Source organism: Camelus ferus, chromosome 26 (assembly GCF_009834535.1).
Source record: "Camelus ferus isolate YT-003-E chromosome 26, BCGSAC_Cfer_1.0, whole genome shotgun sequence".
Lineage (NCBI taxonomy): Eukaryota > Metazoa > Chordata > Mammalia > Artiodactyla > Camelidae > Camelus > Camelus ferus.
This window is the reverse complement of record NC_045721.1, coordinates 23,073,844-23,099,395: the sequence shown is the minus strand read 5'-3', so window position 1 is coordinate 23,099,395 and position 25,552 is coordinate 23,073,844. Positions and strand designations below refer to the sequence as shown.

General features: G+C 39.1%; 1 long non-coding RNA gene across 1 annotated transcript; it reads right to left on the bottom strand.

The window, feature by feature from the left end:
* Positions 1–9,078: 9,078 nt before the first annotated feature.
* On the bottom strand, positions 9,079–25,433 carry LOC106728851. Its single transcript, XR_001365122.2, has 3 exons — positions 25,251–25,433; positions 13,690–13,747; positions 9,079–12,341 (listed from the first exon to the last, which is right to left on the bottom strand). It is a non-coding gene; the product is annotated as an uncharacterized LOC106728851 (long non-coding RNA).
* Positions 25,434–25,552: the final 119 nt, after the last annotated feature.

Below are 25,552 nucleotides of genomic sequence, written 5' to 3'. Positions count from 1 at the left end.
TTATAATCTAGAACAATGTATTTCTACGTTTAATTTATAACTTTCTATGCATAGCTTTATGTTTTTCAATTTTTATTTTGCTCAAAACCCTTTCGACACCCAAGAGGTTTCACATATGAAAGAAAGAACTAAAGCTTTTTAAAAGATACACACAGAGATTTCCAACTGTGGCCTTCCTAAGATGAAAGACTGCTTAATTCTCTTTTAAGAGCAGTTTTCCCTTATTCCTGTTCTCTAACTGCATATAATGGAAAAGTCAGCCCCTGCAAAACAGCCCATGTCGGCCACCTCTCCATCTATAACAACGATTGTTATAAATGAAACAACTTTTTCCAAGTGGATGGTTGTTCATTATTTCCTTTATTTAGTGGTTATTTAATATTTTTAAAGCCTGGGACTTTTGACCTTTCTCTGGCCATGTTTCTTTTTCAAAGATTTGGGATTGAGGCTTCACCGAAAACTGAATACAAAGATTCTTCTACTATTTCCTGTTCAAAATATCGTCTCAGAGTTAACTACCACTGGATTCCAAACACAAGTGTAAGAGAGAGAAGTAGGTCTGGAGGTAGCATTACTACCTAAGAGGAAGGAGAAAACAGCCTTTACAGCAGATACAAACCAGACAGCTGGAAATTAAGCTCTGCCTCTCCCTGTGCTGCCTACTGCTTGCTCTCTTTTGGAAATGCTACCTTATACTCTTTATCTTGCCGCATGGGTTTTCTCTCCTGAGCTCTTTGCTCCTCATTAATTGCCTTTCCTTTTCATCACATGGATTAGGTCCCCCAGCTGCTTCCCCCTTCCTCTCTGGTGTCTTTCTGAACCACCAAGTTCCATAATGAACTTGGATAATTTGTAAACAACAACATAGAGAAAAAGACATAGAGTGGGAATCCTTCATATCCCATCAGGATCCACATTTTACCTGCACGACTTATTTCCATATGTGATGCACATTATGTTTACTCAATCCCACTGCTTTAGGATGGATTCATTATACTGTTTTAACAAAGAGTATTTCAATTTAAGATGCACCTGCATGATGTGCACAAATATTCCTACATTCTGTAGTTGATCACTGCTCTGCTTCATTTCAGTACTAAAATTTTAATTCACATTAAGTATTTCTTAGTAAGCAGATCCAAAATGTTCACTTTGATTTGGTGTTTCTGCCCAATTTAGTAGAAAAAGAGAGGATGTAGAACAGTAAATCCTACTGGATTCATCAAATGGAGAGGACAGTAGGATCTCAGTTTCATTTATGCTGTCGTGTTGATGGATTAGCTTACATTATACATGGGCTACGTGCCAAATGATGTCTTTTGATTCTGATTCCAAGGAAAACAGCAGGGATCTTGAGCACTGAAAGTCCTGAAGGAGTTGTTATTTCTGGCCCTTTGATAGAAATAAAGGGAGACTCATGGCTAAAGAACATCAAAGTGTCAAAATCAACGTCACACGTAGTTCACTAGTCTGATGAGACATGAAGGGAAGAGTTAGAACTAGTTGTGATTCAATGGAGTCTGACGAAGTTCCTCTGTGTCCCATTAGCCAAAAGGCTTCTTTCTCTCTGCCTCAGGTACAGGGATGTCTGTGCAGTGAGGTCTGAGGTCAGCCTCATAGTCTCAGGCACCTTCCTGTAGCCTGGGAAAGTGGACAAGCATTTCTGAACACCCCAGGAAGTACACAGAAGTGGCTGAGCAGACACTCAGAGGGGCTGGCGTGGAGGCTGGGGAGCATGCGGAAACAAGGACACACAACTGGAGGCCACGGAGGGATGTCAGTATCAGCAGAAGATGTCAGTATCAGAGAAGAGGTGGCAGGACTGGGGCCAGTGCTCAAGGCCAGAGGGGCAGGTCTTGCAGGGGCCAGTGAGGGCACAGTGAGTCAGGACAGTCTGTCCTCCCACTTTAGGAACCCAGACCCCACCCCCGGAGAAAAGAATCAGAGATGAGAGGGGGAAGCTTCCTGAACCGATGGGAGCTACCCCAGAGTGATCAACCCTGGCCGCTAGAATTACCTTGAGTATACCAGGAAGGTTATTTCACTACCAAGCAGCGTTGGGGCTGCTTAAACACAAGCTAAGTTTAACGACAGAGAAATACATTTACATTTTTGCACACTTGCATGTGTGGCAATGTAAAATACCAGTGTTACACTTCACAATGTGCTACATGTGCAGAAAGCAGACTTTCCATTTCACAGTGAGCGATACAAAGTATTCCCTTTTATTAATCCAAGTATATACCAGTCTACAAGTTTACAACAGGAAATGGCATTTTGTTCTTTCAATTTTTTTTTTTTTAGAAAATATAGGATTTAGAACACAAATGCTCTTCTGTTCCTGTTTCTATTCTGTTGTCATTTAGCTGTGTTTAAATGAAAAGAAAAGAAAAGAAGGAGAGGTATCAAATATCTACTAATTCTGCATTTTTAAATATACTCTTTTATGGCACAATTCTTACTCTCACTGGTGATACTGATATGAAGGTCAGACTTACTGAGAGGTAGCATTCACTCTTTGAAGCATCACCCACATGTGTAAGTGGGGTCTTTGTCCACTAATGAGCGTTCTTTCATGTTACCGGTTTTGAAAGCCTTGGACTGTGAATGGACCGTCAATCAACTCACAGCTGCACTGAGGCCGTCAGACGGCCGTATCCATGGCGACATGCCAAAAATGGTGACACAAATTAATCCATTTGTGTGAAATTCTCAGTGAGAGTCCACTTTCATCTTTCAGAGACTCCTGTAGGAAGTTGGATGGTAATGTAAAATACGGAGCAAAAGCAAATGGTGATGGACTAGCCACAGGATGTGGCCCTGCAAACAGTGGGGCTTCTTTTCCTTTTTATCTGCCAGAGATGACAGAGAACAGCTGGGGATTTGATATTGCCACCGTAATGTTCTTTTAATAAAAGTTGTCTTAACTTAATGCTCACATGTAAGTTCTTTTTTTCACCTTCTCTCACCAATGCCATCTAATCAGACTTGACAATAAGTACAGTGACTTACACAGTGATACAAAATTAAAAAGTAATCTTTTATCTTGCTGTTTTATTGCTAACAGTATTTGTACAACATACAGTGTGAGAGATACCTCCAACATCAGATTTGGAATTGTTAGCTTACTCTCATCCGTGAACTGATGAAGCTAAGTCCTTGTTTTTTAGAAAAGCTAAAAAGAAATAAATCACTGAGTGTTTTCTTTGCCTTGTTAGAACCCTGTATTAGTCCTGCATCTAGACAAGTCTGCTTTTCAATTACATCTTAAAAAAATATTTTGCCTGGCATTAAGATGAATTTATGTAAATCCAAATTAAAAATTGTGTTGTCAAAAGTACTTGATGAGCTTTGAAGCAGGATAACTTTTCACAAACTGAATATATATGGCAGATACCGCCTTTTAATTTGGACTTTACATGCACTATTAAAAGATATTCAAATGAAACCAAAAAGTGATGTATTTTATGTTTTCTTGTTACTCCTTAGCTGGAAACCTGAGTTGCAGGTTTACATACAAAAATGAAAGGAATTACTCTCTATCGTGATGTTCTTAGCTTTTTCAAGTCATTCAACTCTTTGGGAATCTAATAAGAGCTTTAGACCCCTTGAAAAGTACACACCACGTATGCTGTACAAACTTGCATGCATTTTTAGGTGATCCATGGACCACAGATTAAGTGGATGTTGGTGAAATTAGTATCTAAAATTCCCTCTTGAACATTTAGGGCAATCTTCCAATTTCAGTAGTGACATAGGAGAGCATGGAAGTTGCAGCTTCCATACTTACAAGAAAACACTGAACAAACTGAAAATCAATGACTTTTCTTGAACCCATTAGAGAACTGAGGGCCTACTGCCACCCTGAAAGCCAGAGGGGTAAGTGAGTATTAGTCACAGCTGAGATCTGTAACAGCTAGGCCCTTAGGCTGATGCAACACTGGAGGGGAGCTTCTGATGAACTGCTGGAGGCCAAGACTAGACCAGCTTGAGTCTGGAAAACTCCTGGGGGCTGCAGTCTTAGGGGGTAACCAAACTTTCCTAGGTTTATTTTAGAAATTTCATCAAGTTCTCATGGTGAAGATCCAAAAACTTTCCCCTCCCAGTTCTGGCAGGGGGAGGAGCAAAGTAACCAATGTTAAATGCTCCCAGAGTATTCTGCATAGCAACTGCCTGTTCCCCAGGGGAAAAGGCTTTACCAGAGCCCTATCCCTATCCTGGCCGGACAGGACATTCCTCCCACCCTACCCTCGAGCCCTCTTGTCTTATGGAAGGTGGTAAAAACATCTGTGAGGGTCACAGCCCAGAGATACAGGCCGACTGAAAGACTGAGATTTTATCATCAGATTATAGAACGTTCCTCCCACACATCTGACACACTAATTGGGGTCCAGTACAATAACAGTGAATTACAGCGGAAAGAGTCGGAAGACACAGATGCTCTCTGAGGAAGACGACTTAGGGAAGCTCGAGGGCAAGCGAGGAAACAAAACAAGGACAACAGCTGCAGACTCGGCACCTTCAAGTACAGCAGTCACCCAAGAAAGCCCGAGTCCTAACCAGGTTAACGTAAATCCGCACACTAAAGGCTGACTTACCTCAGCTACTGTTATCCAATACAGGATGTCTACCCTTCAACAGAAAGTTAAAAGGCAGGATAAAAGGCAACAGAAGAACACCGTCTGAGGAAACAAAGCAATCACTGGATCCAGATGCAGACAGAATACAGGTGTTGGAATTACCGGGCAAGAAACGTCATAGAGTTCGTAAGTTAGGGGCTGTAATGGAAGAGGCACACAATATGCAAGAACAGCTTGGTAATGCAAGAAGATTGGAACCTAAGAAAGAATCAAATGGAAATGCTAGAAATAAAAACACTAACAGAAATGAAGGATATCTTTGGTAGGCTCAAAAATAGACTGGATACAGCCTGACAGAACAGCAAGAAGAGGGAGTAAATTCAAGACTTCAATGCCCCTCTTTCAGTAATGGATGGATCAAGCAGGTGAAAAAATCAGTAAGGATACAACCGTCCTGAACAGCCACAAGGCTAGCATTTCCCAAATATCAAAATGAGGTAAAGACATAAAAGAAAAGAAAACCAAAGACAAATACCTCTTACGAACACAAACGTAAAACAAACAAAATATTAGCAAGTTGAATCAACAATGCATAAAAATAATTGTACACCACAAACAAGTGAGATTTACTCCAGGCATGCAAGGCTGGCCCAAAGGTCAACATCAGTCATGTACCCTGCCACATCAATAGGCTAAAGAAGAAAATGCCTATGATCGTATTCTAAGAAGAAAAGCCTTTGAAAAAGAACCCAACACCCATTCATTATCAAATTTTTCAGTAAATAAAGAATTGAGGGGAACTTCAGCAACTTAATAAAGAACATCAACAAAAAATTCTGCAGCTACTTGATGGTGAAAAACTGGATTCTTTTCCCTAATACTAGGAATAAGACAACTGTGCTCTTCCTCACTCACTACTTCTGTTCAACATCATAACTGAAAATCCTGGTTACAGCATAATCCAAGGAAAGGAAATAAAATGTAGGCAGATTGGAAAAGAAGAAATGAACTGTTTTCATTTGTAGATGGCATAATTGTCTATGTAGGAAATCCCAAAGAACAGACAAATAAAAAAAAATCTCCTCAAACTAATAAATGAATACAGTAAGGTCACAGGATGCAAGGTTAATATACAGAAGTCAATGGTTCTCCTATATACTAGCAGTGAACAACTGGAATTTGAAATGAAAAATGATACACCTTACACTAGCACCCCCCCCCAAATGAAATACTTGTATAAAAACCTAGCAAAATATGTAGAGCATTTATAAAGGGAAAACAACACAACTCTGGTGGAAGGAATCAAAGGACATCTAAACATATAGAAAGATATTCTAAGTGTATGGACTGGAAAAGTCAAATTATGAAGATGGTGGTACTTCTGAAATTTATGAGGAAATACAATGCCATCCCAAACACAGTCTCAGCAAGCTATTTTGCATTTACTGTCAAGCTTACTCAAAAGTTTATATGGAAAGTGAGAAGACTTACACTGGCCAACAACACAACACTAAGAACAAAGAACAAAGTTGGAGGACTCACGTTACCCAGTTTCAAGACTTACTATAAAAGTAACAGCAATAAAAACAGCTAGCATTGGTAAAAAAATATACAGTTGATAAATGAGATATAATCAATTTATCTTTGACAAAGGAGCAAAAGCAATTCAATGAGCTTACAATGAAAAATTGCTTGTCCAGCAAGAAAATGAACCTAAATACAGACCACACACATTTCATAAAAATTAACTGAAAATATATCATAGATCTAAATAAAAAATGAATAAAACTTATGTAAGAAGACATAAGAGAAATTCTACATGACCTAGAATCTGGTGATGGTTTTCAGATACAACACCTAAAGCATGATCCGTGGAAGAAAAAATTAATACATTGGACTTCATTAAAATAAAATTTAAAAAGACCTTTTTATCTGTGAAAGAATTTGTTAAGAGAATGAGAAGACAAGCCAGAGACTGGGAGAAAATATTTGCAAAACACGCATCTGATAATTTGTATCCAAAATATACAAAGAATTCTTAAAACTGAACAATAAGAAAACAAACAACCCAATCAAAAAACGGGCAAATGATCTGAAAAGACATCTTAGCAAAGAAAATAGGCGAATGGAAATTAAGCATATGAAAAGATGCCAAAAATCATTTCTCATTAGACAAATTGCAAATTAAAATAACAAAAGGATGTTACTACACACCTATTCAGTATGGCTATCATCCAAAAAACTCAAAATACCAATTGCTGCTGCGATTGTGGGGCAACAGCAATTATGCATTGCTGGAGGGGAGGCAAAATGGTACAGATGTTCTGGAAGACAGCGTGGTGGTGTCATACAAAGGTAAACATGGTCTTACAAGGTCCAGCAATCATGCTCCTTGATTTGTCCAATTGATTTGAAAACTTACATCCTCACAAAAATCTGCACACGAATGCTCACAGCAGCGTAATTCATGATCAGCGAAGTCTGGAAACCAAGGTATCTCTTAAAAGGAGAATGGATAAACAAATTCTGGTACACCCATACAATGGAATATTATTCACCAATAAAAATAAATGAACTTTTAAGCCACGAAAAGATGTGAATAACTTAAATTCATATTACTAACTGGAAGAAGCCAGTCTACCTACTGTTTGATTCTAATCATATGACACTCTTTAAAAGGAAAAACTACGGAGATAATAAAAAGATCAGTGATTGCCAGAGGTTCCTGTGGGTGAGCGCTGAATAGAGGAAGCACAGGGAAGCACAGGGTTTTGTTTCTGGGGTGGTGACAACTCGGTGTAATGCTTTAATAGTGGGTACATAACACTATGCATTTGGCAAAGCTCACAGAACTTTACAGCAGAGAATGAACCTTAATGTGTGCTAATTTTACATCATCATTGTGGAAGTGGGGGAATCTCAGGATGAAGTGGGGAGTGTAACAAAATAATCTATGTGTGTGTGTGTGTATATATATGTATATATACATACACATATATATATGAAACATCCTTACTGAAGGGGTGGGACAAAGGTGCTGACCTAAGTTACTTTGGAAATGAACAGGGCCTGTAAGACTAAAAGCAAAAATGCAACTGCATACACGGACTGCAGCTGATAAAGTTGGTTCCCTTGGTGGGTGGGCTTAACAATTCAGATACTGTCATGCATGTGTATTGGAAATGAACAGTTAGAAAAATGGATGAAGAACTGTGTATGTTATCTTCACCTTTGGCCAAAATATCATCTCTCTCACTAGATTCCTTGTTTTCTATCATCTCCTGAGCCACACTTTATTTCAGATGCTAGGCATGCTTAATTTTAGAATCCGTAATCCTCAACTTATCAGCTAGGTTAAAATACTCCCACATCCCATGCTAAAAACAGTATTTTGCTTTGGGAATAGTTTTTAAATTTGTTTATGAAATTATTTGGTGATAAGATTTTATTTAAAATATAACCAGTTAATATTTTTGAGAAAACTTTATGGTTGCTTATTAGAAATTACATACGTATATAGGACTTAAAAGGGGGAAGAATCTGAGTCGCAATTTTTTTTCAATTTTTTTTTTTGCTTCTTCAATTTAGATTTACTCTTTGTAGGGTGACACAAAGTACTACATTAAATGTCACGTGTAAGAATGGTAAACTTTTTTTAAATTTTTTTATTGATTTATAATCATTTTACAATGTTGTGTCAAATTCCAGCGTAGAGCACAATTTTTCAGTTATACATGAACATGTATATATTCATTGTCACATTTTTTTCTCTGTGAGCTACCATAAGATCTTTTTTTAAATTTTTATTTATTTTTTATTTTTTAACATTTTTTATTGATTTATAATAATTTTATAATGTTGTGTCAAATTCCAGTGTATACCATAAGATCTTGTATATATTTCCCTGTGCTATACAGTATAATCTTGTTTATCTATTCTACAATTTTGAAATCTCAGTCTATCTCTTCCCACCCCCCGCCCCCTTGACAACCACAAGTTTATATTCTATGTCTGTGAGTCTATTTCTGTTTTGTATTTATGCTTTGTTTGTTTGTTTGTTTTTTAGATTCCACATATGAGCGATCTCATATGGTATTTTTCTTTTTCTTTCTGGCTTACTTCACTTAGAATGACATTCTCCAGGAGCATCCATGTTGCTGCAAATGGCGTTATGTTGTCGGTTTTTATGGCTGAGTAGTATTCCATTGTAGAAATATACCACTTCTTCTTTATCCAGTCCTCTGTTGATGGACATTTAGGCTGTTTCCATGTCTTGGCTATCGTAAATAATGCTGCTATGAACATTGGGGTGCAGGTGTCATCCTGAAGTAGGGTTCCTTCTGGATATATGCCCAGGAGCGGGATTCCTGGGTCATATGGTAAGTCTATTCCTAGTCTTTTGAGGAATCTCCATACTGTTTTCCACAGTGGCTGCACCAAACTGAATTCCCACCAGCAGTGCAGGAGGGTTCCCTTTTCTCCACAGCCTCTCCAGCATTTGTCATTTGTGAACTTTTGAATGTTGGCCATTCTGACTGGTGTAATGACATATTTAAAAAGAAACAATTTTAGTATATTATTTTTATAGACATTCATTACACACTTGTTAATTTTGTTGTTGCAGCATTCTTTCTCAGTAGACTTATAAGATTAGTACTACTTTTCGAATGAGAAAATGAAAACACATAACTCTCTTAAGATAGCACACCTAAGAAGGAGCACAGCCAGCATCTGACACCAGGGAATCTGGTTCTGGAACTTTACTGGGATTGTGACCCTTTTCTGAATAGTCTAGGAACATTACTCTCTTGGTTTGTAGATAATTCTTGTGGGTCATGACCCCCGTGAATATGTGTTTGTTAACTAGGTGATTCTGCCCAAGTGTATTAAACTGAAGACCAGAGAACTCTGCTCGTGCAGAGTGTACCAGCTCTATGGTATTTCCTATATGGAATCTTTAGATAGATAAGGTAGACAGCAGTGTTAGCTAATGACACTCCATTGTTGAGAATTCTCAGAATTACTATACTTTTAATGTATGTTTTTAAAATTCTGAATCAGCAGGATCTGCGTACCAGACACGTCCTTTCAAAGTCAACGCCTTTTGAGTGTGATTCCCTGGTGGATGGTCTTCTCTCATCGTGAAGGGTGCAAAGCATAATATTTCTGATAATACGAGTGTAAATCATTCATCAGTGCTGTTGCCACGTTTGGCGAAATGTGTGTTTTCCTTCTTTATTAACAGATGCTTCAGGTTTTGAGTTCCTTTATGTTTTGACTTTGACTGCCAGCAACTACACCCTGTTCATGCAACGTACAGGCTGTTTTTACTACTTCTGGCCCACATGTTGGTAATCTTTGGCTTTTGAAGTCACCCATGGCATTCTTCTTGCCTGTTATATTTATAACCTTTTGGAATCCACTTTCAAGAAAGAATGTTTGTTGTCAAGGTATCTGTCATGCTCTACTACAGCTGCCTTATAATGAATTCCCAAGAGCCACAAAACCTGACTGTGATGTCTTCATGCAGGTAGGTAATCAGTGAGAATTAAATATGGCTCTTATTTATTTCTCCTTATTTTTATACTGTCAAATTGAAAGCAGTAGTTATGAAGGTTTATTAAATTTACTAAGTGTTGTATTAAATAATTTAAATGTAAAGGTAGATTATCTGCCTGTGAGACTTCTGACGGTATGGACAGGAAGGATGATACGGACAGTGGGGTCAAATACAAAATTGTAGTTCTTACCAGCTTACCCATTCTTTTATCCCTTATTGTTCTCACTGCTAAACAGATAAATTCTCTGTAAAATATGCCCTGAGAAAATGTAAACAACTCAGCTATTACAGGGAAGTCAGCAGAGACATCAGGCATTGATTGGATGGAGAGATAACTCAAGAAGGGTTATCTGAGTTCAGGGAGTGACTGAAACATCACTTTTTAATTTTCACAAAGGGTGATCAGGATAAAAGGCATCCTGGCAGGAATCTGTGCAGAAATCAGTCCTTCAATTGAATCCAAAAGTGATTTGGTGAAAACTATAGAGGGTGGAATGTTTCACCGGGTTTTGACGGGAGAGTTTTCTTAGAACTCACTGAACGTAGTGAGTAAGAAGTCATCTAATTCTTACTACCGTCTAATTCCATCTCCCAGCCTGCCAGTTGCTCCCTTTCTAGAATGTTTATTGTATCTCCTTTCAGTCCACCTCCCATGCTAGGAAGTATAAAAACTTAGCACAAACAATACACAACTCCAGGGCTTCGAAGCTGTTTAGTTCAGGGCATTCACTAGTTTTAGCTCATGTGCAAGTGGTCATTAAGGTACAGCCGAAGAAATGGAAAAAATAAACTTTAGTGGAAGCATCTCAAAACATCGTAGAGGTGCAGCAGTTAAGAGTTCAGGGTTTCAGTCCATTAAACACTGTTCCAGCTATTTGATTTTAGGTACTAAAGCCTAAAATTAATTCTCCTCCCCAGTGAGAAAGGGGAACAGTGCTTTCATCTGCTTATTCTGTGCTGAGAGCTTCGTAATACGTCAACATCCGTGCTATGAAAAACTTAGGTAAAACAGCGTCACTGATTACAGTGACTGTACCCACTGCCTCTTCTACATGGGCTTCATGGAAAAATGAAAACTGTCCATGTATATAGCTACCGCCTCAGATGGCGCAAGACTGCCGCGTGCACAGCTACACACAGCCTAGATTAGAGCCCTTCAAGGGACAAATAGTTCAAAATCAGCAAGGCAACCGAAACATCGCCTGTCTTTGGAGCTCTTCACCCGGGAATCCCCTCAGTAATGCAGGATTACAATGCAGTTCTCTCTCGCCCCAAACCCTAAAGATGCCAGCATTCCTTCCCCCATCTTAGGCACGTTTCATTCTCCCTGCCTTGTGAATTGCTGTCTGCCCCGTCTGCTCTGGTCAGTGGACACCTGATGACTGCACGTACATAAATGATAGATTCCAGATCAGTCCTCTTCATCTGATTGTTCTTCCATTCTTCCAGCTATTGAAGCTCAGATAAAGCCAACTGAAGTCTGCTCAGCTGAACTCAAGAGTCTCCTTTTTCAATCAGTGTAGATGTTGATAGAAAGACAGATGTGTCCATTCTTCTGTGCTTTGGGTTATTTGAACCATAAAGTGAAAAATGTTTAAGCGTTTTAATACAGCACCTCCTCCAAGGAAGCTTAATGTAAGTCTGCATTTCTCAAAATGTACGTGAACAACTTTACTGTTGTCTTAACAGAATATATCATCCAGATGCAGTCCCTTCAGTGCGCATTTGCTTGTTCCTCTCCTTAAATCTTCTCCCTCACGTCAGGCAACAGCCTGGGGTATTTTTTAAGGAACTTTCCCGCTTGAGGTCACTAGAATATCTCTGCAGCCTTTCTTTCCAGGGTCCGCTCTGCCTCTCCGGAGGTGAGGCTGGCGGGGATAGACGCTATGGGTGAGCTCGCAGGTTTTGGAAGGTGTGTTCAAATCAAGAGGCTGATAGGATTTCCTGCATCTGGGGCAGGAGACGCTGGCAGGCAGGTGGAGGAAATCAGAAGCAACGCAGCTCATGACCTTGGCCAAGCTTGCGCGAGACCCGCGTTGTCACCATGGCGCTCCACTGTGATGCATGTTGGGCAGGCCTGGGGTTGGCACGTCATCACCTCCACCTGGGTGGACGGTTTTAAATCTTGGGCGTGGTGAGACTTTGATCTTGACAAGTGACTGCCACTTACGACAGCCTTGTCCACAGGAAAGATGCTGACTCTATGGAGACAGAGAGCAGAAATCAAGCCTTCACAGAACAGAGGCTTAGTGAGGTTTTAGTTTTAGGTGACTAGTGCCAAGCTTAGGTAAGCAGGGCCGGGTGAGCTGTAACAAAGTCCGTCCCGCGTGCAGAGTCAAGAAAGGGGCTGTGAAGGATAAGACACTGGCTTCCAGGCCCTGTACGGTGGCTCTCAAGCCAGGCCCCACCACGTGCTCTCAAATTAAACGTAGAGAGTGAACTGCACACGCGGGAGGAGTCATCTCTAGAACAGGTTTTCTAGGTCTAAGCTGTAACAGCCAGAGGCGGTGCAAACGGCCGCTGCGGTCCAGGTCTGAAAAACACTGTGACACTAATATCATTGGGGTGCCAGAAACATCTGGTTCGGAGGAGACGGAAATCAAGCAATTTTTAATGGAATGGATGGAAAAGAAAGGTACCTTGAATACGACTGGTGACTACACTGCCTCTTTTGCAGATTTCTAAACTTTTCAAGAAGGCAGCAATGCCTTGCTTCCCTCCAGAGGGAAGGCACTAAGCGTAAGTAGGTTTCACCCCCAGAAGTGGTAAAGGCAGACGGCCAAACTTTGCCTCTTGCTCAGAGAGTCCTTCCTATAAAATTCACAGATCTTCGATTCTGGGCGACTGGCCTAGAAGGATTGGCTTCCTGGAAAAGCTTAAGTTAGATTTTCCCCATAGATCCTCCCTCATGCAGAGCCCAGAGAGGTCCTTACCTACAGTAAGTATGAGATTTGGCTGAGATATTTAACAACAAAATTTCCTGGGTCCTGGGAGTATGATTTTTCTTCGGATAATTGTGTTTGAGTCTGAGGATTATCTTATGTCATGAACGTAGTGGGTGTCAGGTGATGTCTCTGATAATCTCATGCATAATTGTGAGAGTCACATTCTCCACATTTAAATTACTCTTTAAACATTTCTACTTTTTTTATTCAGTACTATGTTTTTTGATCTTGCTTAGTATACACCTAATTTTAAAAGAGGCGAATTCTAATATTCCTCCATTAATTATGATGTTTGTGGAGGTTTGGGGTTTGTGGCTGTATCATTTGTGGTCCTCTGGGGCAGACCATAGATTCTATCTAGCCAATTTAAGCAGGAAAGGGTTCAGTAAAACATATTATCTACAAGAAAGTCAGACACCTGGGCTTGGCTACTGATTAACTGGGAGCAGACCAGCCTGGGAAACGTCCAACCACAGCACAGCACCACTGCGGCTGCCTGCCACCCAGTACCCAGGTCTTCTGGGACCGGACGCTCTGAGACCTGCCTCCGCTGCCCCGGAAGAACCTGACCGCCACCACCACCAGCCAGTCTCTACCATTTTACCTCCATTCTCCTGTAATACATCTGTGTAGCAGAAGCCAGGTCCCACGCAGAACTCCAGCTGTAATAAAAGTACAGAAAATACAGCTTTTAGCTGTCTGATCCTTAGCTGAATTCTACCAGAGGGTATTTAAATGGGCACTGAGTCAATTTTCCATATCCACCACGAGTTCAGAAGTATTAATATAAGCACTTTTCTATTACTAATTTGTGAAAGAGCTTTTGAAAAATTACGGACGCCTGCAGAGATTTCACAGATGCTTTGCATGCACTCAGCCTCAAGGTCTCTTGTCTGACTTTGTTATTTGCTGAGTCTTTATGTGAGGAAGAGCAAGAATGAGGGCACAGACGCGGACGCCGGACCCTGCCCCACTTTAGCTCCTCAGTTGCCCAGCTAAGCATGGACTCTGGGCCCCAAAGAGAGGGAAATGATTAGACAATCCATTTTCTGAAGGCACATCGAGTCACAAGGCAAGTTAACTGGAATGAAATATTGAAATGTTCTGAAATTATCTGTCACCGTACATGGTTATTCTCTGACACGGTGAGTTACATGGAGAGGATTTCTGATGGTGAAGCATTGTCATGCCACGTTCTTGGGGCAAACTCTATTTAAGAAATTAAATAATAGTTAATATCTCCTGCTTCCTTTCCATGTTTTCTTATGAACTCTTCATAAACATCACTGTAAAGAGTTACATTTTAGTTATTTCTGATTTTTGCTCTTACAAATAACACTTTAATATAATTTTGGAACAAAAGTAAAACTATGGGATGCCAAATTGTTTTTTGAAAGAGTTGTACCAAATTGCTCCCACCAACAGTGAGGGGGAGTGCCGCACCTTTAACCACACTGGGTATTTCATTAAACATAGGAATAAAAATCTTCGCTAATTTTCAGGGAAAGAATCAGTATCTAGTTGCTAAAATTTCCATTCTGATTATTAATGAGATTAAAGATTTTCCCAAATTTTGGAAAGTCCATATTATCTTTTTCCTCTTTTTAAGAAAAATTTTATTAAAATCTTATATGCATGCAGAGCAGTGCTGACTTATTATCCATCTATATGTACAACACTATACCCAGCGACAGCAAAATACACGTTTTTCACAAGAGCACGTGAATCATTTTCCAGGATCAGCAAATACACCGTAAAACAAGGCTCAAGAAAGTAGAGTGTTATACTTAGGAAATGACAGCTGTATCATTTATTCTTTAAAATCGATATACTTCTCCCTTGCCATTAGAAGGCTTATTTATATTACAGAAATGAGTTCCCTTCCACTGCAAAGATACCTTCTATCTTATTTTAAAACCAAAATTCTAGTTTAATGACAGTGTCACCTAGCTGAGAATACTAAACTTCAGTTTGGTTCTTTGGGATTAGTTTTATTAGCTGATTTTTGTTTTGAGCCCTCAGGAGCCATTTTAAATGTTACTGTCTTTTGAACATACAACTCTTCACTAAGTATTATTTTTGTATTTCGGAACTGTTTAGAGAAAGTCGTTGTCTTGTATCCTGAGTGTCTGAGAATGCCATCCAATTTAGAAGGCACACCTAAATCCAAGAAACAATCAAATGACTGATTTTTGCCCCTACTCACTGTGACTAAGAGGGAGTGCTTTCATCTTCACAATGAGAGGAAATCTCATTTCTTTGGAAAAGATTTCCAGTGTTATCTCTACTCACATTGCTTAAGAAGAAATTATAATAGCAAATTATTTTGTTTTAAAAGTAAGGATGAGTTGATGTTATGAACAATTGTCTTGTTTTTTTTTTGTTTTTTGTTTTTTTTTAGGATCTCTGAGTCAACGTTGTTAAGGGCAGATTTATTTTAAATGGCCATGTGACCAGCAAAGCTTGAAAAATTCTCAGCAACGTGTCCGTGGAGTGTTTATAACGTCCATTTCACATCTCATCTTCATACTCCATTGCAGAGTTAAAATTTGTGACTAATTACTTTCATTATCTGAATTCACGAGCATGGTTTTCTTGTTTAAAATTCAAAGCAGCTTGATTACTTTTGTTTTTCTCAAGACTCAAAAGAAAAAGCATGTTCATATGCTAGATGCTCCATAAAAAGGGTATTTTCTTGTAATGAACTGAATTAATAGGTTTAAGAAACTATGATAACAGAGAAGACAATTCCCAGTTGGGTGACTTATGCCAAAATGCTAATACCTAACAGGTTCCTATAAAAATGTGCTTTTTCCTCCAGAATTCATCACAGATAGACATCAGTTACTGGCATATTCATATATACAGAAATATTTTTGCCTGATTTGGCCACAGTGAAATTTGTCAAATAGAAAAAAATTGTATTTATTGTTATAAATAGGACTATATTTTGACAAAGGAATTTAAAACAAGAAGAGAGGAATTATGCAAACAAGCAAAGATAAAGTTAACTCCAGAAAGAATAATGTCATGAAAACAGTAATTCAACAGTTTAAAGCAGTGATAGGTTGTTACATATACCTACAGAGAAATGTGGGGGGGACACAAGCAAGCTCAAGCTGGTTAGTTAGATTAGAAGTAGTAAGAGGACATTTGGTTGTGTTACATGAATAACATGATGGAAACAGTCACTTTCAACAGGTTGTGAAAACGGACCACCTCTTACACTTGTGCTTGATTAAAGCAGAAAATGGGCCCAGATAAATTTATGAATTGTACTTTACGTCCTCCCTGTCGTGTAAGTCCTTCTCCTTTTAGTTTCCTTAGTTGACGAGTATTACAGAAAAGAGGGAAGTTAAAGGGGTGCACCTTAGCACGCCAGAAGAAGGAAGAGCAGAGCATCTTTAAAGATGACTTTCTGTGTTACTGAGTTTCTAGCTTCATGTTCTCCTGCGGACTTTTTTCTCTTCTCTCATTATCCTTTTACAACTTCCATACTCAAAGAAAAGAGGCAAAATGATGGAGGCCTCTTTGGTGGTCTCCTTCTACACACAAGGACGGTTAAGCCATACGCAGCGGTGAAGTGAGTTTGTGCCTCGTGAAATTGTGTTTCCCCCAATTACAAAGACTGCTGAAAGCAATGAACCCTTTTGTCTTACCTGTAAATGCTCAGAAGTTTATTCAGTTTTTATGTGTCGAATGGTTATTTATGTGAACACTTCATAAAAGACAGCCTAGGGTTAGTGGGGATTCCAGGAGGGAGAACACCTGCGTTCTGACCCCAGTCTCCTACTGGGCACCCGATGAGACATGGGGGAATCTGGATGCCTCCCAGGAACCTGGCTTTGACCACCCGAATGGGGTCTGCTGTCCTCACAGGATTTTTATGGGATCAAGTTCGATCATTTGAGCATGCGCTTGGAAGACCTGACAGACACCGGAGAAGACAGGGCGTTTCTACTGTTTACCAGACATTCTGGTTGTCTCATTGTCATGTTACGTTTTCTAAATTGCCCTTTCTTGTTCAGCGTTTCCCTTAAAGATGTCCCAGTCCCAAGACCAACACTGCTCTGAAGTCCAGTGGTTTGCGTGTATAAATCATTGTGTTTATCAAATCTAGTGAGACACAGGTTTAATTAAAAAAAGAAGAAAGCTTACTGCTTAAAAGCAACTGTAAATTATAACTTGCCAGCAGATCAATCCACCCTCTTTTTACTTTCCTGTTGGTTATTCAACTGAAGGAATCTGCTGTAAATTATTAGAAATAACAATAAATAATAATGAAAATGCTCATTATCTTTTAGTCAGGACTTTCAGCGTGCCAGACATTTTCGATGTTCTCTGCGTGTTTTCTCCTCCAGTTCTCACAACAGTCCCATGAAATATCACCCCCACTTTCTAGGATGTAATGAGCTTCCACATAGGCTTATGTTCTTGCCACTGGCTCAAATTAACAAGCCTAAAACCTGGAAGTTTTAGGAGCAGGGAGAGATTATTCATTGTTTTTGATTCCTTTCCCTGACTTTATTTTACTGTTTTAATTCTCCAGGCACTCTCTTCCTGAATGGGAGAGTTAGCACCAACACTTGACCTTCAACAAAAAACCCTGCTTCCACAGGCACAATCCAACTCAAACTTATGCAGCAACTGGCATGGTTGATATTTGCACTGAACAAAAATTAAAGAATAATATTCAGTTTCCTAATAGTGCTAGTGTACCTAAAGATAATTCCTCTTACAGGAAACAGTAACTGTTAAGTATGGGAATTTAAAAAAACGTAACCTGGATTTCTTCTTTATGGAGGCACCAGGACTTGTAAAGGCAATCCTACAATGCAACAAATATAAATGTAGCTAGTATGAAGGAAAAGAAAATCAAATACCAGCAAAATTTTTAAAGTTTAAAATTAGATATATTTGCAACACTTTTTTTCTTGCAAGCAGTATCGGAAAATTGTACTAAATTCATGGCTAATAACACTGAAATCTAAAAAAAATCTTTAAGCCTAAAGATATACGTTCTTCAAGAATATGGATGGCACTAATCATTCTAAAGCTTGACATTTTGCAGGTGGACAGAATGAAACAGCACTTGTCATTCTGGAGTAACTATATCAGAAATATTAGGAAAAATGTTTTTTAGGGTCATTAGCATTCAGAAGTAAAAATTCAAAAGAAAGCTATTTAAACAGTTATGTTTGTACCATGAAGTATTCTTACATAACATTTCCATTTACATTATTACATATTTTGGTTCCTAAACTAAAAGAATTTTAAGCATTCATCTCAAACTTCATTACACTGAAATCTTTGTAGTATTTTTTTCTTTAAAAGTTTAAAATGTTTTTCACTGCTTGCCAAAGTAGGAATTACAAAGCCCCCTTTTAAATTTTTTACTTTGTTTTCCAGCCAATATTCTCTGGAATTGCTCCCAGAATATTTATCAGAAATTAAGCATTTGTAATATGAGCGATATGGCCATTAGGCACAATTAGTCTTTTTTTTGCTAGAGAAAATTTTGTTTAGGGCATCAAATATAGATAAATCACACCATAATACAGATGGTAATTTTTATCAGTACCCAGAAGACCAGGCAATGAAGCAACTCAATGCAGTTTGGGCTTTAGGATATTATTCATGTTGAAAAGCCAGGTTGGCTGGAAATAGATGAGACCCCAGGTAGTGCTGCTTCTCATTCATTATAATAACATTATGCAATTTCTTCATTCTACAGTTCTATTAGATTGCTGGGGAGGGCTCACAATTCAAGGTGCAAAGCAGGAATAAGCACTTTCATTGCCATCTGTGGACGAAGCTGAGGGAGGAGTAATACATTGTGCATCATGTGAGAACAATTATTCTGCAGGACATCAGACTCCAGATTCTCAGATTTGGGACGAAAGGACTTGGTATGGCGTGTGTCACACGAGGCAGAAATACGACACCTTTTCAAAGCCCCGTCGTATGAGACTTGCTGCTTACCTGACTGGCTGTCTGTTCTGGGCTTTAGAAGTCTGATCACAATTTTCCGTTGAGATCCAAATGTCTACATCTAAATCTATCAGGAGGGGCTCTTTAACTCAGCACCCTCTAAAGACAGCAAGAATTAATAAGCTCAGATTCTATCTTAGCTCTGCTACAAATTACCTTCGTACTCTGCGTGGGTCACTTGGCCTTTCTGTTCCTCCCATTTCCTGAGACCTTATTCTAATGGACAGCAGTGAGGTGCTCATTATCTGCCATCAGATTGAACCCACTGTTCGCTTCCTTCAGAGTGTATTCAAGAATGGCACAGTACAGGGCTGAGGGCAGGGTGTGGGGCGAGCAACCTGTCACATGTGGACTCTGGTCCCTGTTCCACAGCTAGCTGTGGAAGCTTGATTTCTTTCTTTGAAAATGAAGCGGTTAGACTGGCTGGTATCTAAGATTCCTCCCCCGTCTCTAAAACATCAGTGCTAGTATATATAATCCATCAATTGCCACACGCATGATACCCTAGAACTATTTCAGGGTCCTTAAGTCTAATTTTTTACAATGCCAGGGAACTGGACATTTATTTATTTTGGGGGTAGAAGCAGGAATGTTCTATTTTTAGTTTTTGGAAGTCGTATCTCTTAGCTTTTACACAGAGCAGGCAAAGCTAGGAGAGCTTTTAGTTAAGGAAGTGGCTCCTGTGGGGGTTCATGGGGACCTCAGGGTGGAAGAGGAGTTACATTTGAGTGGGACAATAGATAACATTGTTTTGAGATGAACTATCCTCTTGTCCAGTACACTTCTGTCCCTTAGACTTTGAAATGGAGATAAAAGTAAGGCATCAGAGGTCCTAGTAAAAAGAACAGGATGAAATTTTCTATTACAGTTCTTGAAGGGCAACCCACTATAGCCAGAAGGTTCTGAAACAACTCAGGGTGTAGTGCAGGCCGTGGATCAACCACCTTCTCATCCTTGGCTCCTTGGACCGCAAGCATTCGATGACCAAGTCTCTTATTTCTGAACATTGTGAAATTAGGTAATAGTAAGATAAAGAAGTTATCTTTTGAAAACACTACTAACAGCATGCAGTATAGCATTTGCTATCTTAATTCCATAATTACAAATTTTAGTAATTTGTATTAAACTAGAGTCTGCCAAAAATATCCCAAATTTTGAATCCCTTTTTGGGATTCTGATGAGCTGATTTTCCAATATGGCATTTCCTGCGGACAGCTGAATGAATTCAGTGTGGGTGGGATGGCCCAGTTGGTAAGAAAATGGAGCTGAGACCCAGTTGGTGGGTCTGGTTTCTGCGTCCATGGAGGACGGACTGTGGATGGTGATTTGGTCCTTAGCCACATTATGCATCTCCCAGATGCTCTGGCCCACAAAGGAATGAGGTAAAAGAGTGTGGACTGATCGTGAAACCCTGTCCCACTCCTGGGAAAGCAGTCAGAATTCCTACTATGGGTCAACGTAGTATTTGACCAACAATGCGTTTGAAATTCCAAACCTGGGGGTACTCTATGTTCACTGTATTCAAAGCTGCTGATGGAGTCCAGAGTCTGTTAAAACATAAAAAGCATGTGGTTTATATTTTAAAGACAGAAGACAGTGTATTTAGTTGGCATGTTTGAATTTTTTTTTCCTTAGAGAGTTTCCCTGTTAAATGGGCTGTTGCAATGGCAGAACAGCGTGTGCAGGCAAGCTACATATGGAACTTCGTATTTCTGAATTAGCTGTAAGAAAGCATACAGTTCTCTCCAGGCCTTCCAGCATGGTTCCTTCCAAATTCTGGGCCTCCCAAAATGACAGATTATGCATGAAGGCTACCATCACCTTATCTAGTTCAGTTCAGTGAAAAAAAACAAAAACAAAAACAAACAAACAAAAAAACTCAGTAACTTTGCTGTTCAATATACTGAGTAGATGCTGTGGGAAAACAGGTCACCATTCATGAGTTCCATTATGGTGAGGGAGGTGGGCTTGGATAAATTAAAGGTAATAAAAAGCAGACCTGGATAACAAGGGACATGGAGGTACAAGGGAAGAGAGATCACTTCCAACTGGGGAAGCTGTAGAGGGCTTCCTGCAGAAGTCTTTCAAATTTTACAGAATGGGTGATTCTTGCTTCCTTCTTCCCTGCCTTCCTTTCTCTATTCATTTGTTCAACAAATATTTCTGAATTCCTACCCACCAGTTGTGGTGGTAGGTGCTACACTAAAGGATCATACAATCTTGTGGTGGGGATGGATTTTAAGCAGATTATCACATTAGTTAATATGAATTGATATAAGTGTTTTGAGGACAAGAATTGGTCTATCTGAGCTCATAAGCAGCCATGTGAGCTATACCACAATTATCTAAACTATGCTGCTGAAATAGGATACTCTTATCTGGTGGAAACAGTGGATTCTTTTAGAGGAGCCTCATACTTTGAGTGGGTTTTGTGAGAGTGGGTCACAGGATAGTTAAGTAATGCATGCCTCTAAGCTTCCTTTCCTGCAATAACTTTTTTCCTCCAAAAGGTTAAGATCTTATCCTTCTTCTTCAGATTTGCACATCTCAACATCAGTGATACATGATACTGCTGTGCCCATAATTTTCCTCTCACCTGTTGATACATAAAAATTTATTTTCATGGCACATTCTTGAATTTTGGAGCTGCAGTGCCATTTTCTTGCTTGCCTTGTTATAGTTTTGACATCTAATCTCTTATCATTTTTAATATAACATCTTATTTTATGCTTTATGGTATCAATGCTCATAACTCACTTTTATTTTGCTATTAAGATTTAAATAACTTCCTGTCCACTGAACCTCTATTCAAGCACACCGTTACATTAATTAGTTACAGCACCACGTATGGTATTCAACACATAAGCATGTATGAAACAGAACCACACGTGTATATGCTGTGCCCTCCCAATCAGATTAACCTTTGAGGGTAGGAGCCATGCTCTTAATCCTTTTGTAATCTCCCAGTGTCCAGCACGCGAAATCAGGAAATCCTAGTTGAACTGAGCTGAAATACTTCTGTATCAGAGCTTTGCAGGATTTACTTTGGGGCAGCTTTCTCAGCTTTCAAGTGTAAATGAGAGCTTAAATGACTATGAAAGAAATTATCTTAAATTAAAATCAAATAAAAATGTCAATAAACTTTCCAAGTTTCCAATTTTGTTCAAGAGTTTTAAAGGAAAAAATTTGAGTTGCCCATTCTCAACTGCTAAGTTGTCATAAGGAAAGATATTTGAATAAAACAGTGAGTTGGTATAGTCATATACTATATATTTTGAATGAAACGCAGTTACTTGAATTTTGAAAATGGTTTAAATGGGTGAGAAAGATATAAAATGGTGAACTACTATGCTTTTGTAGCAACTAAGTTCAGTGTGTTACAATGGTTATAAAAATACACCATGTGAAGGTATCAATCTGCCCCCTCATTTTCCTGACAGAATGTGTGCATAGTCTTCATTTCTAAAGCTATTACCCAAAGATAAAAGCCTGAGATTGAAAACTGTCAGCTCAACCACTTGGTCTTCTAATACCTCAGTATGATAGTTTATTGAAAATTACTATGGGGAAAACTCAATCATCCTATGAGTGACATTATTTATACTTAACTTAGCCAACTGATTTAGCGATGTTGTGGAGTGAACATTTAATGATACATCTATATTTCAGTTGGTAAAAAGACTGAAGTTTTATATGGGGAAAAAATCACTTGGAGTGTACAGAGCCTTAGCCCACACTATGCAGTTTGGTTTGTATAACACTATGTTTCTAGGTACCAAATTTTCTGGTTAACTAAAACCACACAAAATAAAATGTGCTAAAATCATACTAAATTCCTTGGAGTTTTCCTTTTTGGTTTCCACTTTAAGCACATGCTAATCCTTCCGCCACATGCCTTTCTGCTCCCTAATTCCTGGCACTTCCATGCTGACTCTTCCTTAGGAAAAACATCTCCTTCTTAAATGAAGTTAACTCAGATTCTGCATGCAATGGAAACTAGTCTCATCATGGAAGGAACATTACAAGATATGGAGGGTTCAGAGCATTTTGCAAGCCTCAGGATTGAAGATATGAGAAGGGTCGGTGAGAAGAAACTCTGGCAGATATGCTATGGTAAGGATGCAGCTTTATCTTATGGGAATGGGGAGCCAAAGAAGTGGAGGTAACCTGCATTAACTTGAAAATCATTTGGTAATGTGTACATGATTTAAATGTACATATTTTGGCTGTGGGTTTGATATTTTCAGTTTGAGTCTTATAAAAATGTGTAATATTTCAATTATTCTTCAGTTTGTACTTCTCCTTTTAAAAATTTTTTGGAAAAAAAAAAAACCAAGAAAATTAAGTAATTCTTTTTCTCCTGCAATTCATAGGTCAGCATTTTTCAAAACATTAGTGTTCGTTGGAGTAAATGCCATAATGCAAAAAAAAAAAAAAAAACACTTTCTGTATAAATATCACAAAAAATCCCAAACTCTGGTCCTCTTAAGACCTGAAACAGCACAGAAAATTAGTGTAGAGTGAAGTTTAGAGTGAAAACTATAGTGTGTTCCATCTTGCTGCAGTAATTTGTTTTGCCAGGTGCGATGGTAGGTAAATGAACATACCTTCCCTTGACTGTGCCTGCAAAACAAGGGATATGACCACTGCTCACCAGATTGTTATCTCAAAATGAGATAATAGGTTGTTGATTCAAAGTCAGAAAGTCAATCAGGCTAATCTCAATACCAGACCTGAAATAATTAAATCTCTCCTTTGTATAGGAGCTCATATTTGGCTGATGAATTGGTTTTAATCTTTTTCATACTTTATTTGCCCTTGATTATGGCTATCTGGGCAGTAATAAATGGCTTCACTAAACAGGTAGCTAATTAAATAACTACCTAGATACCAATAAACAGTTGAACATAGAAACCAAAGATGCTTAATAGAATTTAAATAAAGGTAGAGCTAACGTCATGGTTTCTAGTTTCTTGCCAAACGTTAATGACTTCTTTTATATAAACAACTGAGATTGTACTACAGCCATTTTGAGATTGGGGAAAAAATTAACAGAGGTGCTGAATGGTCACCTTACAGGCAAAACTATCAGAGGTGGCTGGCATTTATACAGAATCTACCCTGACACCATTTCTAGCTTCTTTTTAAATTTGAATGATATCTCACTTTTTGGAATTAACTGATAAATGTCCAACTGCATCCACTGGGCTACTAGTTACTAACATATTACTGACTGTGTTCTTAAGAACTGGGATGCACTGATAAGTTAGCTTCTTCCCACAACTCCCCCCCCACCCAACTCCCACCACCAGAGACTCCCTCTCACCAGCAAGAACTGTTTTATCTCTATTTCTAACTGCTATCTCAAGGCTAAATCCTTAGCTTGGTTTCTGTCTCAAGTAGATGCACATTGGTTAATTCATTTATTTATTCATTCACTTAGTAATGAAATTAACCCACAAATAAATGGAAGTGGTAGCAGGAGAGGAGGAGTTCAACTGATAACTCCGTGCCCTCAAAGAGCTTCTGATTGGTGGGAAGCTGTTAATTGTGAACATGCAGCTTAAGTGCTTAAACTCAGATCTTATGTCTAAGCTCAGTTTAACAGGACGTGGCTGTGGGGCTATGTCTCAGAAAGAGTAGCATCCATGATGTACTTTGACCAGAGTTAACAGTCTAGGAAAGGGGTGGAGGGGAAGGAGGTTATTGCTGATGCTGGAGGAGGAAGAAGAGACCAGATAATGAAGGAACTTTACTGCCAACCTCCTGAGGCTGAATTTTATCCTGAAAACTAGTTCAGAGCTTGGGAGGAGTAGCCTAAAGGACTTCTAGTAACGGCACAATCAGGTTTGAACTTTAGAATGATCTGAAAACCTGTTAAATGAGTATTAGCTGACAATTCTAAGACTGATGGATTGATCACTTCCTTTGCCCACGACCTAGCTCCACTATTCTCGTCAGCTACGTCTCCCAGCACCACCTCAGATGCTTCCAGGTCTCTACTTCAAGGACCCAAACACTAGTGATTTTTAATCAGGACCCATAATCTACTGATTCCAACAGCTTTTCACCCCCTCCTCACCACTCAGAGCTTCTCACTTCCACCCCTGCCCAGTTTAAATCATGTGATAAAGCCATCCCCTCCCCTCCCCACCATCTGAAATAATTACAAACCTGCTTAAGTCCCCTCTCGTTTAAACTTGCATCCAGGCTGTTGAAGAAAGACATGGAGCATGGTTGGCTAGTCTCACTTTACATCAGTGATCTTTTATGCTGCCTGGAAATCCTATTTTATTCTTTTTCTACCACTGCAAAAATAAAAACCACCAGAAAAGAACCTCCGTGGTCCCACCCACATCCGCCAACCTACTCGGCTCTGCAGCCGTCAGCTGCTGCTCCTGTCTTGACGGATGAGTTGTCTCCTCCTAAGTCAACCCGTTCCTTGTGCACTGCATTCTATCGCTTTGCTCTCAGAG